Here is a 10,068-nt window from a genome sequence, read left to right as displayed (position 1 = left end):
AATTATGCTGGCCACATTTAATTATGACATTTAGTCTCCCCATTGTCAGCATTGGCTAGATTAGCTGGCACTAACAAATCTTAAAGGAGATGGACCTGAAAAGATAATTAGAGCTTAAAGAATCATTCTTGCAAATAGACATTGTTTCAAAATGTAGTGTATGCCTAGAAAATCAGAGTGCTAGAGATTAGTTGGCAGCTTCCTGGTACATGTCTGGAATACAGCAATGACAGGAGAACATTTTCCATGGCTATTGTCTTCAAAGGTTCATTCATTTCCTCCCTAGTAACAACAAAAAAAAAAACAAACCTGTGAAAACAAATAAATTTTTAGTTAAACACTGAGAATTTTCAAGGACATTAAACTGTTGCCAGGGGCCTATGTTTCACGTTTGCAGCTGGTTCCCAACTGCCATAAGATAACATAAGATTGGTGTGGCCGTATATTTAGGACTAGTAATCAGTTGGTTATTTCCCAAAGAGTCTTGTTTCAACTATAATATAAGGAAACATGTAGGGTTGTCGCGGGTTCGGTTTGTAACCGGGCAGAAACACCAATTTAGTGTAGTGGTTTGGTCCAAAATACTCATTACTGTTTATCTGCTGTGAGATAAGAATTAGGAGAAATGCAAAACAGGCACCAAACTTGAAAGAATATAAAGAAGTTTATTAACAGACCTAAAAGAGGAAAAAAAAATTATACCACCTTCAGAACTCTCCTCCTCCCCCCACCTTCCTCCCTTCTCCCACTGACAATGTGAAAAGACAACCCTTAAGATGTTCAGTCTGTTTACCACTTCCATAATAACCTTGTTCAGTCCATTTAGAAAGAGAAGTCTCTTCTTGCTCATGCTATGAAAACAGTATCACAACGAGCCAGCCGCCCACTTCCAAATATTGTTCAGTCCATTTAGGAAGAGGAGTCTCTCTGCCTGCGTGTGAGTCCTTTCCCCCGACTTGCAGCTTTTCCCGCAACTGCTTTCGAGGGTCCACTCTTGAAGTTTTTTGGGGTATAATTTTAAGGTTGAGCCGTTCAGAAACAAAAACAGAGGCCCTTCTCCTTCCCTGGGAGCAAAGGGTCTTCATCATCTTCATCGTTAGGACTATCTCTGGGAGCATCTCTAGGAACTGAGGTTTTCTCCTTTCCCATTTGGAGCAAAAGTCCTCATCTGGTTCATCTCTACGGACTGAGGTTTTCTCCTTTCCCGTTTGGAGCAAAAGTCCTCATCTGGTTCATCTCTCCCTGTCCAAACTTCTCATGAAATTACAGCTGCGTCAGCATCTGCCTATCTCAGCACAGGTGCTTTTGCTCACGAGTTGAACACTCCACCCCCCATATCTTCATGAAATTACAACAGGATACTCTGATATATCATAGCTTCACAAGAGAATTTCAGCTTTAAGCATCTCCTCTCTCTCTTCCCTCAGGTTTTCAGCTCTTCACAGCAGTAAAAAGGGTTAATCTCACCTCGGCCTTGCAGCTTTGCAGCTGGAATGTTGAATTTTTCTTATCGCAGTGGAGAGGGGGGAGAGCCGAGCCGCTCCGGCTGCCCACGGCAAGGCAGTGGGGGGGGTTCCATGGCTGGAACAGGTCCATGGCTTCAGGACGGCCGTGGCCCGGCCCGGCCTGGCCCAAGCAGGGCCTGGCCGGGCCCACTGGGCCCCACTCGGGCCCCGCAGCCACCTGTCCCAGCGCCGGAAATGAGAGAGAGCTTGGAGGGGGAGTTTGCCTATTCTTAAATGTGGATCACAGAGGTGATCACAACTTTAAGTGGCTTAGAGACTTGTCCATATTCAAACTGGCCGGCTGATAGGTTCAATCAGTTCCCAGAGGAAACTGTAAGCACCCCTTAGCAAGGACGTCCCTTCCGGGACTATGCTTGCTAACCTATGACAAGGGTATAGCATATCAAGAGAAACTGATTGAGTGTTTCAAGTAAAGAATATCTTGGTTTAACTACTGTTAGTATCTACTCCAGGAATGATACTTCAAATTATGAGACGTTGTCATTAAAGGACATGTAATCCCTGACATTATGAAACTACATTTCTTTTTTTTGTTTTCTTTTTCCAATAGTATGTCTTTAATTTGTAAATTTTAGTTCGGTGAACTCAAATTATTTAATTATTTGACGATTCCGGTCACAAGAAACCTTTCTGGTGACTTTAATTTTGTTTAATGTCTCCCTCTGGAGCATGCTCTGTATTGTCCCATTGCCAAACCGGAAGCCAGCAGAGAAAATCCATCGGCATGGGAGAAGTGCTTCGTGGGATTTCTGTTGGTATGGCTGTATAAAGAAGGTAAGTTATTTACAGAAAGGGTATTGGAAACCTGCACACCATTTCCAGGCTGTTGATCTGCCAAGTGTTCTGATCTATAAAGACAGGATGCACTTCATTTAGCAGCTCATTGTAAAATGATTTAAAATTGAGGAAAGGCATCCATGGCTTTCAGTAGACACTGGTTTTGCTGACATGTTCTATATTCATTGACCAGAAGTTGTTACTTTACAACCTGTTCTAATGAATATTTCTTATATGGAATGGTGCAAATGACACTTTACTATTCAGGAATGTACAAAGATATAATACAAGTATAGAAGGGAATGGTTCTTTCATTACAGAAAGGTTTTTTGCTCCATCATTTCAAATTTTATATTTGTGCATGTGTAGAAATCACACATGAGCAGACAAACCCAGGTATGTATTTCCAGTGAAATTCTCAGGGAGACAGAAGGCTGCTGATACCAGTATCAAAGGGGCTCGCAACCATATATTTTCCATGTGTTATCCTCCATTGGCTCAGCTTTTCCCCAGCCTCATCTGGTCTGACAGTTCTGGATTTTGTGCTTGTGGCAGGTTGTTCTTGGCAGGGGGCTCACAGGCGAGGCTGTCTAACAAAAACAAGCCTTCAGAAGCAAAGAACAGGCTCAGCTTTGAGTCCAGTAGAGCTTTGTTATAAAAACCATTCAAAACTGAGAGGGTTTTCCCAAGTACCCCTCTTTCGTCCGCTGCCAAGAGCCTGAATCCCACGAGGTTCCAAACTCGGCAGGGCGAGCCCGTCAACGCGTGTCCTCGCTAGGGGGCGCCAAAGAGCCCCCTGCGGCTTCCTTTCCTTTCCTTTCCTTTCCTTTCCTTTCCTTTCCTTTCCTTTCCTTTCCTTTCCTTTCCTTTCCTTTCCTTTCCTTTCCTTTCCTTTCCTTTCCTTTCCTTTCCTTTCCTTTCCTTTCCTTTCCTTTCCCTTTCCCTTTCCCTTTCCCTTTCCCTTTCCCTTTCCCTTTCCCTTTCCCTTTCCCTTTCCCTTTCCCTTTCCCTTTCCCTTTCCCTTTCCCTTTCCCTTTCCCTTTCCCTTTCCCTTTCCCTTTCCCTTTCCCTTTCCCTTTCCCTTTCCCTTTCCCTTTCCTCCCCTCCCCTTTTTCCCCTTCCCTCTTTCTGTTTTTCTCTTTCTCCTCTTTTTTCGAGTGTATTTTGCCTACAGTCCCCTCCAGCAGTGATGTCACATTACTTCCCTGAATTGCACCAGCCCAGGATGCACAGGGTGGCAGGAGGCACAGCCTGTTCCGTGTTCTCTTTGCAGCCCAGATCTGCCATCACTGGTGTCTGCTTTCCATGAGAAAACCCTTAGAGCACTGTCCGTCAGGGTTTCCATGCACTCTGGTTTTATTTACTGTGTGCAGTCCCATGCAATGCTTTAGGGTGGATTTTATATTTACCTCTAGGGAAGAGGGGCTCATGGCAATGAATCTTTACACAGAAAAGTTTGCTAAAGGTAGCAAAAGTTTGCATGCATTCAAAAAGGACTTGAATAGATTCATGGAATATGAACCTTTAAGGTCATTGAGTCCCACCACTTAACCTAACACTGTCATGTCTACCACTAAACCATGTCCCTAAGCACCACATCTACACATGTTTTTAACTCCTTCAGGGATGGTGATTCCACCATCTGTTCCAATGCTTGACTACTCTTTCAGTGAAGAAATTTTTCCCAGTATCCAATTTAAAACCCCCTAGTGCTATTATGGTAACAGACATTGTCACTAGATCAGGGAGCCCCTACAGCAGAGGTTTCTGGAGACTAAGTCTTGTTTACCTTGATAGCTTCCACTGGCATCTGCTCTAGGCACCCACCAGGTGTGAGGCTTGCTTAGACGGACCTCTGGATGAAGACTGTGTAATGAGAATATGTGGGGTGGGTAATCTTCTGTAAGTGCTCAGAAGTTGCATTTATAGAGCTGGATGTAGGAAGCACTTCGTAGTTAGGTGGGATGGATAAGCTTTGTCTGTGGTTTAATGTCACTGTGCTTAACTCCTCTTGTGATTGGGTGCCTGCCAGAGCCTCATTCCTCTGATGCACCTGACTTTTCATGAAGTAATGCATGGCATTTCCTAGGTGGGCGTTAGAGGACATTTTGACCAGGAATGCTGGTCAGAACACTCATCATATCAGGACTTCTGAGTTTACCATGTGCCCGCACTAAGTGCAGAGGGAAAAGATGTCTCCCTCCTTGTGCCTGTTTTCCTGGTCCAGGTACAAAAACATAGGTTTGTGTCCCTCCGCTGAAATAGGGCTGGGGAAACTATGAGATATACAGGAAAATTGAGTAAATTCTTCCAATCTCAGCTATTTTGTGGTATGTAGCTGCAGACAAAAAATGTCAAAATCCAATTAATTTTCTACAATGAACAGATGTAAAATAAAAATTATTTTTTCTTCTGTGTTTTTTGCGTTGCAAAACTGAATACATGAGTTATGAAACAGAACTCAACATAGGCACACAAGTACAAAACTGAGTATTTAAAAAATAAGGCTTTATATTGTATGTCTCCTACCTATGACAACAGATTCATTTTTGTATTTGCAGCTATTTCTGCCTCATAATATTCAATAAGGTCCTGTATTGTTGCAAGGTTAAATACTTTTCAAACTTTTCTAGCTTTCTGATTTAATTCTGATCCAATCATGTTGTCAGTCCTCTAAAACGCCAAGAAATAAACAGAATTCAGCAGGCCAGAGTAAAAAAGTTGAGAAGGTCCTAGCAATATAAAAGAATATTTTGTACAAAGCCTTTTAGCTATTGCAATTTTAATAACTTCTTTCTTATCCAGAAATTGCAATCAGAAGAAAAAGCACACTCTATTTTCTAGTGAAATATTTGAAGGAATTCAGCTATGTAACTTTTCAGATTTTGCTTTATATTCTTTTCCTAATAAGTTTTTAGATGCTCCATCTATTTGTCTCCACTTTCTTTCAGTCCTTTAAAATTAATAATTACAAGACATAAGCAGCAGTAACTCCTGCATTCTAATGGAAATGAATGACTGATTGGTGCTTATCATTCTAAAACACTGCATTCAGTTTGTGTGTCAAGGTTTTGGTAACAGGGGGTCTGCATGGGGTCTGCAGGGGTGGCTTCTGTGAGAAGGTCCTGGAAGCTTCCCCCATATCCAACAGAGCCAATGGCAGCTGGCTCCAAGATGGACCCACTGCCGCCCACAGCCAAGCCCATCAATGACAGTGGTAGCACCTCTGGGCTAATGTATTTGAGATGGGAAAAAAACCCCTGCTATGCTTCTTCTGTATTAATCAAATCCCTTGTAGAACTTGCAAATTTTTTTTGCTTGGGATTAACATCAGACAAACTGTCATCGAATTCTGTCAGACAACCTGCAGCCAGAGAGAGGAGTGAGAAGGTGTGAGAGGAACAGCCCTGCAGACACCAAGGTCAGTGCAGAAGGAGAGAGAGGAAGCACTTCAGGCACCAGAGCAGAAATTTCCCTGAAATCTGTGGTGTACACCATGGTGAGGCAGCTGTGGCACTGCAGTGCTTGAAGATCCATGAGACCTGTAGTCTGTGGGAGACCCCACACTGGAGCAGGTGGATACCCAAAGGAGGTATTTTTCTGGAAGATGAAGTCTCAGTTTGGGACCCACGATTAATCTATCAAGGTAAGAGATTTTTAGGTGAAATATGTATTTAAATTTAGTATCGGACATATTGGAGCAAGGTGTTCCTTTGACTTGCATTTATAGAGTGTGCTCCGGCTATGTTATAAAGTGAAATCTCTATTGAATTGAATTGACTATGATTAAGCTGCTTCACAGAAGTAGCTGTAAAATAATTTTAACCTAAAAGGCTGTATGTTTTTGTTGACTTTGAAAAATGTATGTGATAAGCTTTTATTTGGTGGGCTTGTCAATAGCTTTATGAAGGGTTACTTGGAGAAAGCCTTGGCTTAATTTATTTTCTGGGCTGTAATGAAACAAGATTTAAAAGGACAGGAAAATTCCACAGTTGGTTTGGATCAATCAAACATAATTTTATTGAATAGTTGATGCTGTTCATTGAAAAAGTCAGTCTTTTTCTATGTCACTACTTACAGAGTTACTGAAGACAGTAATTGTATGTATGGCTTCATGAATAGATGAAGTTAATGTTATCAACAGCAGATATAGTCCAATTATTTACAAACTTGTTTTCTCAAATGACATAAGAAGTGCTCAAGTTCCAGATTCAACACTTTTAGAAGTCCTTAGAAGAACCCAGGAGCAAGGAAAGCTTACATGTATGCATCACTACCTTAAGCCAAATATGTGCCATTCCTGATTATAGGTAAGGGAAAAGACTCTTTGGAATACGAACTCTTCCTGCATGGAATTTTCTAAGTCAAGGATATGAAGGAAGGATATATGAATCTGCTTTAGGCCTGCTTCATGGTAGAGAGCCTTGCAATGCACTGAAGCATGTAATCATAGATTAAGAAATAGGTGTTTTTTTGAGAGAAAACTTTCAAAACCCATTCTAAATGGCAGTAAACTAGGTTCTTCTATAGTTTATAATAGTCACGATTATTCTAGAATCAGGTCTGCTGATATCTTTTTTTATAATAGCACATTTAATAAAATATCATCTCAATATGTTGTGTGTCATTAAACAAGAAAATTGTGAGGTTTATTTTTCACTTCACAATAATTTGAGTATTAAAATGTTACAGGAAAAAAAAAAAGAAAATAAATACTTGCAGACATCCCCTGAAAAGAAGCAGATCTGATGAAAAAAAAAAAGAAATGCGACTGCATGTACAGGAGCTCCAGCAGATGAAGCCTTTGATATACTAATGCCAGTGTTACAGGACAGGAAAAGTGGTGGTTACTTTTAATGCTAAAAGTAAAAATGCAAAGATTTTGTGAAGTGTTCCTATATATATGTACAGATGACTGTGTATATACATAGGTACACAATTCTCTGTGTGGTTCTGCATGACTGTCTACATAGATATTTTCATTAAATGATCAGAGTGGGAAAGATGCAGAGCAAGTCACTTGAAAATACATGTGCATGACTAAATATTTCATGACAGCATATTCTCTTTGCAGACGTACACTATCTCATACAGTGGACCAGATGTGCTGACTGTGTTACACTGATCACTGTTTTGTCTTATATTAATTGATCAAGCTATGGCCTTGTAGTTTATTACTACTCTGAAAATAAAACTAATAATTCTCTTGTGCTGTTTCCATCACAATCATCATATGAAATGTAAGGCTTTCTAACATACTAACTTAGTTTCACAAAAATACTGTTAGAAGCACTGTTTTTATCCTCATTGCACCTCTTGGGGACTGAGACACACAGAGATGTCTACTAAAGACTAAGCCTTTTCAAAATAGTTTTTATTATATATCACAGATGGAGATGGTTGGTGCTTCAGAAAAAAAGAGCCTGGGGCAGCTGGTCAGATATCCTGAAAATAAGAAACATGCAGTTTAGTTACAACTATTGAAAATCTTCAAGTTAGTTATGCATAATCAGATTGTCATTCAGAGGCAAGTGCAGGAATAAATCAAGGGCAATCATTGAGCTGATCTGTGACGCCAGCTTTACTTTTCCTCATTCAGCACTCATAGTGCCTGAGTAAAGCTCTTAGAAAAAGGAGGGGCTCCTTCTGTGCATTCCTGGCCCAATCTTGGTGCCTGCTCCCTCCTGTGCCTTTAGAGGGGAGTCCCCTCTCTAGAGTATATCTAGACCAGCCAGGAGGAAGGGTTGTTGAACCTCCAGGGGAAAAGGGTAAGGACTTGAGTATTTCACATTCTCTTGTGTGTGACTGATAGTCATAGCTTGGAAACCCACCCCTGGTTTGGGTACTTTAATTGTGCTTTGGACTGTAAATGACTAGCTCATACTTTGTGTTCTGAATGGAACTGCTTTTTAGAGAATGAAACAAGTAATTGGAGAGCTCCATAAAGGCTGCTGTCTCCAGCCTGAGACAGACCAAGTGCACAATTTTCACTAAGTGCATGATTAAATTTGATGATGTACCCAAAGGCAACATTTCATATTTCATTAAAGCTTCTGTTTTAGCTTGAACTTGGTCACCCAAGAGATTGCGCTGTTTCGAGTATGTGCTGTGTATGGCAGGTATAGTGGTAATGATTGTGATTCTCCACATGAGGCTGCTGTGGATTTCTGTGCCTGGAAAAGTAGGTGATCGCTATGCCCACACACAATATCCAGAAGTATGGTGCATCAGACAATAGAGACTAGACTAGACAAGTAGGAAGAGATTAGTAGGGTGAAATGAACAAAGTTCAAAGATCTGGAAGAAATGAACAAAGTAAAATGAGGAAGAATAGGAAAGACTATAGTAAATATCCCAAACAATTTTCTGACAGATTATTTATTTATTCATGCTGGACCCTGCTTCATTGAAGATAATACTTGCCATAAAAATGTTGAATGTCAAGGGGTTTTCTGCAGAAGATGAGAGGAATGCAAAGTCCTGTAAGATGAGTTTTGAAATGAGGCTATGGCAGCCTTGCAGTTTCCAAGCAAGTACCAGTAATGAGTACAGTCATAACATAAGCTAGGATATGGTAGTTGTAGAAGAAAGAGGCTTTATTTAAAATTTCACCAATATAAGCTCTTCTTTGTAAGAAGAGACAGAATCTCAGCAAAACATACAGCTGTCAACAGGGATGTTGATAAGGAATGCAGAAGGTGGCTCTTTAACTTAATCTAAACAAACAGTTTATGTAATCTGCTCCAGCCCCATGATAACAGTGTGTAACACAAATGGACTGCAAATGCACATTCATTCAGTCAAGGAATGATGCTTCTAACTGCTTGCTTTAATAATGTTCAAGAAAGTCCAGCTCATTGTATCTGGAATGTGCAAAAGGATCCACCTGTGCAGGTCCTTAATCCTGCTCCTAGCTCTAAATTGATGCAGGAATGCCAATGTTTACCCCTTCCAATCTCAGTGTCGGGTCAGGCACTTTATTCTATCATCAGATCAACTCAAGTTACTGTAGTCACTAGTAAGCATCACTAAACATTTATGACACTACTTGGAGCACCGTGGGACACATCCAGAGACAGTAGCTGTCCAGGTTCTTATTGCTGCAAGTTACTTAGGGCCTCACATCATTACTAGCTGCAACAGGAGCACAGATAGTCATCAGATCCATAATGATTAACTCTGTGGGGACCTCGATAATCAAATAGTTTTGTTAACAAGTTGCTATGTAATTTGATTACTTTTCTATTGCAGCAGAATAGGGCAAACTAGGTGATATTCAGTGTGGACAGACAATATTTAACTCCTGGTTGCATCTCTTGGAATTGATTTAACTCAGCCTGGCAACTTTCTTATAGGAAGACCAGTGATAGACATACATCTAGACCTGAATTTGGTCAGCTGAATTGGCCCAACTGAAAATGAAATGCCAATTCCTTATGTAAGAATCTAAGCCAGTGTTTGTAAAGACAGAGTACTGAGCCCCAGTAAATGTATCAGTAGCATGTTTAGACGAATAAGATGTTCAATGAGACAGCTTTAAGTAAAAAAATGTTACATATCCAGCTTTTTCCCTGCTTAAAATTGTACTGTGAACCATGTGGAGGTGACATCTGAGGATATACTACACTGGATAGATCTTCTACTGTAATGGTTTGGTAATATGCAGCATGGAAATACACAGGGCATGATACTGAACTTTGTTGGGTTTGCAGCCATTTAAGTCCATAGTTCTTAGTTTTACTGTCACAGCTTCCCTATCCTGTGA

Source organism: Corvus moneduloides, chromosome 2, assembly GCF_009650955.1.
Source record: "Corvus moneduloides isolate bCorMon1 chromosome 2, bCorMon1.pri, whole genome shotgun sequence".
NCBI classification, from domain to species: Eukaryota; Metazoa; Chordata; class Aves; order Passeriformes; family Corvidae; genus Corvus; species Corvus moneduloides.
This window is presented reverse-complemented; position numbering follows the sequence as displayed.